The 9702-nt window shown below is 31.7% G+C and overlaps 1 pseudogene; it reads left to right on the forward strand.

The window, feature by feature from the left end:
- The first annotated feature begins 225 nt into the window (after positions 1–225).
- LOC143061991 (uncharacterized) lies at positions 226–4584 on the forward strand (annotated as a pseudogene).
- The last annotated feature ends 5118 nt before the right edge of the window (positions 4585–9702 follow it).

Consider the following 9702-nt stretch of genomic DNA (forward strand, 5'->3'; position numbering starts at 1 on the left):
CTAAGGTTTAACTCCCTAAGACAACGTTGCATTCAATGACTTTGAATATTCTTTTTTCTGGTCCCGTTTGGTCCAAGGAAAACTCTAGCCAAACATTTTGAAAGTCAGATGATTATGAATTTGTAGCAACGTCAACAGATATGTTTATCTTTTAATAATACGAACTCCACGAAACTAAAGAAATAACTGTGTTGATTTCCAAAATTAATGAAATCTGTTTTAGTTATGAAGAGAAGACATTTGCGAGCAAAGAATAGTTTAGGAAAGGATGAGTTCTACGGAGACGAATTGCCCAAGTCCAGCAAACCTACTCATAAGATTGGTATTTTTAATGACTAACTCTGTTTATATGTTTAAAGCAAGTTGTTCTTGGTATACTGTGATGAATAATTTTCTTGATGAGAAATGTAAGCTTTAAACATTTTAAAGTAAATTTTTTAACAAATTTTCAATATATAATTCGTGTAAAACAAAGATTGCAAATGTGTTTCGGATATGATTTGTGCAGATTTAATATATTTTCATCGGATTCTATATAAATGATAGAACGTTATCTATATAAAAAATATCCTGACGAGTAGATGTTTTATTAGCCCGATAATCATGGTTGCGTTTCATCGGTGGAAAGATTTTGTTCTAAAAATAAGGGTTTAAGCATATTATGCCCCAACATTGCAGAGATACTAAAACTCGTGTCCCTTCTGTTCAAATTAAGTTGGGTATTTTAAAACATGAATACGATGATAGAGTGATATTACTATGGAGTAAGACTTATAAGCGATCAACATCAGTTTGTGAGTACATCTTAATATGTATTATATGAAAATTTTATCGAATAAATTATGAACCTGCAGACTACAGAGGGAACCGTGTTAAATGAATGATTCCATTTTTAACATTAATTTCAAAGTTGTCAATACCGAGTAAGAAAATAAAAATATAAACACACAAGCAATTAATCGCAGCATAAGAATGAATATTTTAGAAAAAAAATTAAGATGTGGTATACATGCCAATGATAAACCTCTCCACCAGAGACGTCAAACTAAACCAGGTCATTATTAGGGCTCAAATGATAAGCACATTCCACACTGCATAGTTAAAAACATAAAGGACACAGAGTACAGATTCGAATGAACTCGCAGTAACTAAAATCTAGTTCAAGGCTAATGAATACTAATGAAAATAAATCATCGGATAACACACATTTCTTTCTTCATTGAATAAATACAAAACCAACAGCAAATCATATAGGAATCCACTCGAGTGTAAAAACGTTTATATCTGTATAATTGGTTCCTATTATTGACTTATGAATAAATGTCTGATTTTGGTCATCAATTTTGATTTAAACACCACATAAAGATATTTCAAGAACGAAATAAGATGTCATTATTAGATAATTATTGGTGTTTAACTAAGTGTTGCACCATTATATATTTAATTGTTGAATTTGATTTATTAATTCTTTGCCGTTAATATGCGATTCTGAATATCTTTGTCCATACATGTTATGCTAGTCTAGTTATTAAAATCAATCAAATATATTATAAAACAAAATGTAGGGAGAATAATTTCTTCATTGTACACATTAATTATTATTTAAGCAAATATGACTTTATGCAAGCCTAAGAACAATAAGTCAGAAACCAAAAATTGTCAAGATGACGAATAACAGTCCACAATACACAACATAGAAACATAAATACTGAGCAACACGAACCTTATCAAAAGGGTGGGGCGGCTGATCTTAAGTGCTTCCGAAAGGTAAGCAGGTCCTTCATCAGCAAATATGTTTACCCTACATATATGTTTGATTGGAAAGAAATAAACATTTATATCCTATAGTAATCTATGATCGTTCATAATGTCATTCCGTTACTTTTTTTTTGGTTGCATTTATCTCGTGAATAAACTACGCTCTGACGTCACTTTTCACATTTCACAGCGTACAAGTAAAAGCCACAATCGCTTCCAACTCGTTTGAAAAACATGAGATTCCTAAAGGTATGTATGATTAAAAATAAATAATTAGTTCTTAAAAGTGCCATTTTCCTTAACCTCTTTTGAAAACATTTTTCAACAAGTCTAAAATCGTATTTATAGTGAGGAACAGACCCAGTGCGGCCATTCACCTTTTTGTTTACATATTTTTCAAGGTCAGAACTCATATCCGTTTCCTGTAAGGCCAACCAAATTGTTTTTTACGGCTTTTGAAAAAAGCAACCACCTTACATTATTCTATAAATTTTACGGGAAAATATGTCAAACTGAGATGAGAAAATCATGAATTACAACTAAATCAAAATGGTGGAATGTGCAATTAAAACCGAACATGAAAGTACTTCAATAAAAATAATTGTAGAAAACATGTACTAAAAAACGTACATTCAAAGTAGATATAATATTTAAATAAATAAAAATATTTCCATTTAAAACATTTTTTGAGTTTTATCATGTTTAAAGGCAAATTATACCTAAACACATATGAAGTCAAATGTTTTACTGATTTTTTTCTGTCCTTTTTTTTTAAACACAATAGGGAAGTTAAATTAAAAACTTTTTGTATTATATTTGTTGATCAACCCAGTTCATCAACCAAGGGGAAAGGCAAAATACAGGACTTATAGTCCAACATCTTTAATTAATGCCTACACTGCAGTTAAGGAAGATAACGTATCAATTAGAAGAGCAAGCATTACTTATGGGGTACCATTTCAAACATTAAGAGACCGCATAACTGGTATTGTTGACCCAGAGTGTTGCACAATGGGCAACGGACCTTTTTTTTACTTTAGACGAAGAAAGCAGGCTGGTTTCACATCTAAAAGAAATGGCCCAACTTGGGTATGGTTACAATAGACAAGAAGTGGTTGACATAGCAACTGACTACGCAGTTATGCTAGATAAAAAAAGTAAAAATGAAAAACCCTCAACCCTTACCTGGTTTTATGGAATGCTTGGACGATGGCCCGATCTTAAAGTTGTAAAACCAAGGGCATTGGAAGTTGCAAGAGCAAAAGCTGCCAACAGGAGAACATTACTAAGTACTTCAATGAACTTGAGAAAGCCCTTATTAAATATGATCTGATGGACAAACCTCATTTGATTTACAATGTTGATGAGAAGGGTGTAACCATCAACCACAACCCATCAAAGGTAGTATCAGGAGTAGAGACATCACCGCAGGAGGTTACATCTGGAAAGGGTGACACCGTGACTATCTTAGGGTGTGGAAATGCAATTGGCAATGCATTACCCCCTTACTTTGTCTTCCCAGGACAGAGAATGAATGATCAGTTGCTGGAGGGGTCTACACCAGGAACAGTTGGCACTGTCTCTAAGTCGGGATGGTCTAATTCGGACCTGTTTATGGATTTCCTCAGCAATCATTTCAAGAAATTTGTTCCAGGCAATGGGCATGTGATGTTATTGTTAGATGGACATAAATCTCATGTTGCTGTAAGCACAATTGAATGGGCAAGGCGTCACAACATTGTAATACAGTTACTTCCAGCACACACCAGTCATCTTTTGCAGCCATTGGATGTAGGTTGTTATGGTCCTTTGCAAAATATGTACAACAGCATATGTCACAGAACTATCAGAACAAAACAATGTGCACTAACTCGTTATGATGTTTGTAGCATGGCATGCAAAGCTTACGGAAATGCCTTATCAGTCAGTAATTTGCAGTCAGCTTTTAGAAAAACAGGCATTTATCCATTCACAAAAGACATTATTATGGAATTACCACTGACACCGTCAGAGGCTTTCGTCAGTGATATTGTAGACAATGAAGAAGCGTTAAACAGTGCTGTAGTTGAGAATGTGAATGATAGTGAAAGAGAGGGAGTTATGAGTGATGAGGAGAATGTTGGTGTTGTAATTGAGGGAGAGGTTGGTTTGGAGGTAGGTAGGAGTGGTGTGAGTGATAGAGATGAAGTTCAGAATGATAAGGAGAATGACAGTGTTGTGAGTGTGGGTGATAGAATGATAGATGTGGCAGTGCAAGAGAAAGGAAGTAAGAGTGATTTTTTTGTACAGAAAATAGTAAACATGAAAAGAGTGAAAGGTGAGAAAAAAAAGAAGAGAAATGTGTTAAGTAGAATCATCAGTGGCAAGACTGTGACAGAGGATGATGTGTTAGAGAGGATGAAAGAGCATGTGAGTAAGAATCCTAGGAAGAATGTTAGTGAAAGTGTGACTGAAAGTGGTAAGAAAGACCAGAATGGATCTGTGGGAAGTAAGAGGAAGAGAGGGCCTGAGAAGAAACAAACAACAAAATCTTTAAAGAGTGGTTCTCAGAAGCCAGGAACCAGTGGAGTGAGTAGATGTGTGAATGAGTGGGCAATTGACAGTGAGAGTGAGAGTGAGAGTGAAATAAGAGAGGATGAAAAGTGCTGTGTGTGTAAGAAGTTTGTTCCAGAGCAGGTGAGGCAGAGTAGCAGTTTGATTTTTACAAAGTGGGCACAGTGTGAGAAGTGTGAGAGGTGGGTGCATCTAATTTATTGTACGAAAGTGAGAGTGATAAGAAGGGGTGATAGTTTCATGTGTGTGTTTTGTGAGGAAAATGTGGATTAATTGATAAATAGAAAAAATAAAAATCATATTCTGAAACATTAGTGTATTCATTTAACAAAGAAACTGTTTTGATATTAATTCCAAAAAATCATAATTGGTGAACTCTCTGAAAATTTTCATTGATTTTTATTTTCATGGTAATAAATGATGTTCCAGGTTACATCAATTCCCAAGTTATTGAAAACAGTTTTAAAGAACTGTTTTACAAACAAATAATGTAATTGCCTTAGACTAATAAATCCCCTAATTGACAATAGAGCAATTTGATTGGGTATAACGGAATGAGGTGTCACGTGGTTTTGACGCCATTGGAATTTGAATGTAAACAAACACGATAAGGAGGGGTAGCATGGAACAACATCGAGCATTCAGTGCCTGATAAACAATTATGAGTAACCAAGCTTGACGATGCACGGTAATAAAAAAAACAAAGCTAGGTCTACAGAAAAAAAAATATTAAAAAATGTCCTTAGGATAACGACTTACCATTACTTCAGGATAAGACAATTGGCAAATAAAATAAGACAAAATCAATAAATCGAAATAAATAATTTAAGATCCTGAATATTTTTACCAAATAAAGTTACGCGAGAAAGACTTTTATAGACATAAAAGCTAATGTAAACTATAAAACCGTTCAACCTGTCGTGTCTTAAACTATCTATTATAATATTTCTAAAAAACATCTAAATATTTCACCAAATGTTCTTCCTGAAAACAAATTAGCCCTATCAAATATGTTTTCCTTTCGATAAAAATAAATGCGATTTTACATTTCTATTTAATTGAACTATGTAAAATTACAATAAAATTAAAAATGTTTAGGAAATACCATAAAAAATTGATTTCAAGTTTCAAATTAAAATTCATAGGATTTTCGGTTGCATTTGAAGATAATAATGATAATCGTCACGTGCTGAAAAAACTGTTTATGAAATATTTTGTTTTTTATTTGCATGGTAATTTTTCAGATATTTATTGATGACTGTCAAGTTATGAATGTTCTACAAAGGTGGTGGAAAGTAATAAATATTTATAATGAAATTTTCGATGTAATATCGAAAGGTTAAACTTGTTCCAATTATGATTGCGCCTGTCAAGTTTTTCCCAAAATCGATTATTACCATGGCTCTAAAAATTTAAATATCTAGTCTCACCAGCAACATTTGTTGCTTGGTTTTACATACTGTTATCTTAAAAGTATTTTTGTTGAGTTTGGTTCATTAGAAGTTTTGCTTTCCTTTTATAGATTCTTAATCCCATTAAATATTATGTACGTATTCTGTACTGCTTTAATCCACCATTTTCTACTTAATAAATTTCCTGTACCAAGTCAGAATATGACAGTTATAATCAATTCGTTTGATGTGTGTGAGCTTTGGATTTTGCCATTTGCTTATGGACTTTTCGTTTAGAACCATCCTCCGTGTTCGTTGTTGTTTTTTTTTTTTTTACTTTTTACTGATTACAGCTTTTGTTACACAAGTCCACATATGATAATGGTCTTTACTTGAAGACCGCTCTATACTAAACTGTGTGTTGACATAAAAAAAAGTTTTGTGATCGATTTTTAGTTCAGATATTTGCTTTGAGATCTTTGTTAGATTAATTGTGTTTCTTACTTTAATTATATCTTTGAAACCCAGAGAACGAATTCAAGTAAAAATCTAATTATATATATTTTTGCTACATTAGAAAACTCTCTAAATAAAATTATCAATTATAAATGTTGATTCATACTTTAATATCGATATTATTTATCAAAACATCTGTAAGTACATTGTTTAAATTTTTCGAAACACATATCAGTATTTCAAATCTTTACAACCGAATATTTAAACCAAAAATTAACTGTTAAATTATAATTATTTTATTTAAAATCAAACAACCAAACAATAAAATAAGATAAAATATCATATTGTTATCAGATGAAGTATAATGATTATCGCACTTCAAATTTCACATCAATTCAATCATTCGGATAACGTTCCATCAACGGACTAGATCAACGTAAACATTTACCTGATTATTTAACTGCCATTTTCTGGTCAACAGAATATTTTAATGTATAAAAACCTTAAAGATTCAATTTTAACCGTTCAATGAGATAATCATCTTTTCTATGATGATTTGTTTTTCAATTTAAAAAACATTTAAAAGTAACGTACTAACACATGCATAGAGGAAGGAAATACCAAGTCTTCTTTCCAAAAAACCTGAAGCAATATATTTGCAAAACAACATTGTTGTTTACATTGTAATATATGAAGAGGACCCCACTAATTCATTGCTCCATTGTTTCTATGTGAAATTACTCAATTGCAAGCAGCCATATATCTTCAAATAATTTCAAATAAAGTGACAGTCATTACTTGCCAAAGCAACATCTTGTGGTGTCTTTTTCTGAAAACAAAATCAACATAGTTTTTATTGCATATTCAAGAGGCCGGTTCCAGGACCTTTTGGAGTACCAAAACAGATACCTCAGATATGAGATACAGGCAAAATGCACCGCGTCTGGTGCGGATTTTGTGTTTGCTGTGTTGAAGACACTGGTGGCCTTTAGTTTGTCTGCTCTTTTATTGGCATGTTGTCCCTTTGACACAATCCTCAATTTCACTCTCAATATTATTTCTTATTAAGTTCAGTCTTAACGTTTATCACGAGATAATCATCTTTTCTGTAATATTTTGCTTTTCAATATAAAACCTAATAATTGTTGAGTGAAAGAGTTCTAATGGACATAAAGAACTGATAGGATCTTTTAAACAAATAAAACCAGTAAACTGTGTGCCTTTTAAGTACAGTGGCAAGTTTGATTGCGGACAACTCCGATAGTATCTTCAGCAGTTTCTGACAGTGTGTCAACAAATACTCATTTTTGTTCGGGATATAACATCGGGATATTCCAGATTAAAAAAAAATGTCTTCTGTAGAGTGAATACATTTGCTTTCATTTCAATCTCAGAATTTTTTCATATACTGAACGAACCTTCCACATAGATTTAAAAAAAAAAATGTCGACATTAATCTATACAAAAGAGGAGCAAAATAACAAGGGTCATTCAAACTCACAAGTCAAAAATAAAATGACAACGTCATGTCTTAAAAAGAAAAATACATACACCAGTTCAAAAACCACAACAAAGAAAAAAATAAATACTAATCAACACGAACCCTTCCAAATACTGGTAGTGAAACGGGGTATCATGTGCTCCGGAGGAATAAACAGAACCTAGCCACAGATGGCATCAGTCGAATTTCTCATGCAAGTATTAATCCGAGAATCATTCTAATTGGAAAGGTCACATGATAATATTGGTTTCAATCTAAAGTTCAATATAAAAATGGTAAGTAAATAATTATTTTGAAAGAGATTATACAAAATCAAAATGACAATTTTCATTTGTGTCCAATATGAAAAAAAATATGAACAAATCATGTATAATTAAGAATATAAACATGGTTATATAGAAATTATCATTATTATTTCACATAAAAATGCAATAGTCATCAAATCACATTCCAAATAATTTGTTTTTTATCTCAGGAAATTTTCAGTGACCATTTTATTAACTGTCGATTAATTTTTTTAATGTGCGAAATAAAAACTGATGCATCAACAATACAAAATACAATTTTATTGTTATCGATATTATAGAACATAAGTGCTGATCAGATCTATAACAAAAACATAGTTTTATCATACATTTAATATTATAATTGCAATTCTTGAGATGGAACGAAAGCGACAAATTGAACAAACACAATGTATTTTTTTCTCGTGTAAAACAAGGACAGAAGATACTTGGGTGACAATAAAACATGTTTTTAAAGAAAAAACAGACAATACCATTGCAAGCATTAAACAGTGAAAGAACAAACAACAATAAAAGATAACACAACTTTGTCTCTTTATTATGACAATAAGGAGATTTGATATGGTTGCAAATGAGACAACTATCCACCAAAGTTAAAATGAGGTAGATAGCAATTATAGGCCACAGTATGACCTTGAACAAGACGAAAACTCAAACACTATAGTCGGCAAAAGGGAATTTAATTTTAATCGATTTTTGTATTATCTAAGTATTTTGATAACATAAAGATGTTTGTCTTATTGTGGTTTCTCGGTTTATATTTTTATAGAATGTATTTGCTGGTGTTTGTCTATTATAATTTTATGATGTAGTTTTGTTCTGAATTTTTAATATCAAGTGTTGGTTTGGGTCTTTTAATTTTTCACTGTCTTGTTCTTGAAATTCCCTTTGTAACCTGGTATGTGTCTTTATATGTTTTCTCGGACCAGTATTGACCTGGAATTTAAAATATATACTGATCTTTGTATATATGTGTTTTCTCTGTCATGCATTTTTCTAATGTCTTTGTGTTTTCTTAATGTAGTATTTTCTGTAATTCTTTATTATCTGTTGTCTTTTTGTCTTTCTGTGTTTTTGAAGATGTAGCTTTGTTTCTGAACTATATTCTGTGTTGATCTTTATCTAATTCCTCTCTCCTTGTATTGTCCTCGAATTTTACTGGTATATCTGTCTTTGTTTGTAAATATAGCTCATCAAAGATAGGCCTGCTAAGCCGATTTATCATACCAACAGAAAATGTGTGTTTTTTTTATCCTAGTTCAGGTGTTTGAAGGAGGTTGTTAACTCAATCGATTTTCTTCATTGTGTCTGCTTTTTGTGCTGTCCTTTGAGCTGTATGATTTTGTGATTCTATTGACCCTGTATACCCAAACACTTATTCATCATAATGTTTTCTTCATCGTTTATTGACATATTATTATTTCTCATTGTTCGTTTAACTTTCAGGATGCTTTCGTAAAATTTGTCACATCCGGTTGCATACGAAAAAAAAACCATTGAGTTTGAAAGTTGTAGGAAATTTATTCTACCTTTCATTGTAGCAAAAAAATCTTAGTGATGAACATATATCTTAGGTGTTTCAAATCACCATTATTTTTTCATTTGGTGTTTCTATTATTTTTTTAATTTGCAAATTTAACAAAGACTTATAGGGGAAATCAATGGTAGTGACAAACGCGAACCCTACGTACAAACAAATAATTATGGTATCTATGAGGTGTTTATTTTCAACCACTAG

This window comes from Mytilus galloprovincialis, chromosome 2 (assembly GCF_965363235.1).
Source record: "Mytilus galloprovincialis chromosome 2, xbMytGall1.hap1.1, whole genome shotgun sequence".
In the NCBI taxonomy this organism is placed as follows: Eukaryota; Metazoa; Mollusca; class Bivalvia; order Mytilida; family Mytilidae; genus Mytilus; species Mytilus galloprovincialis.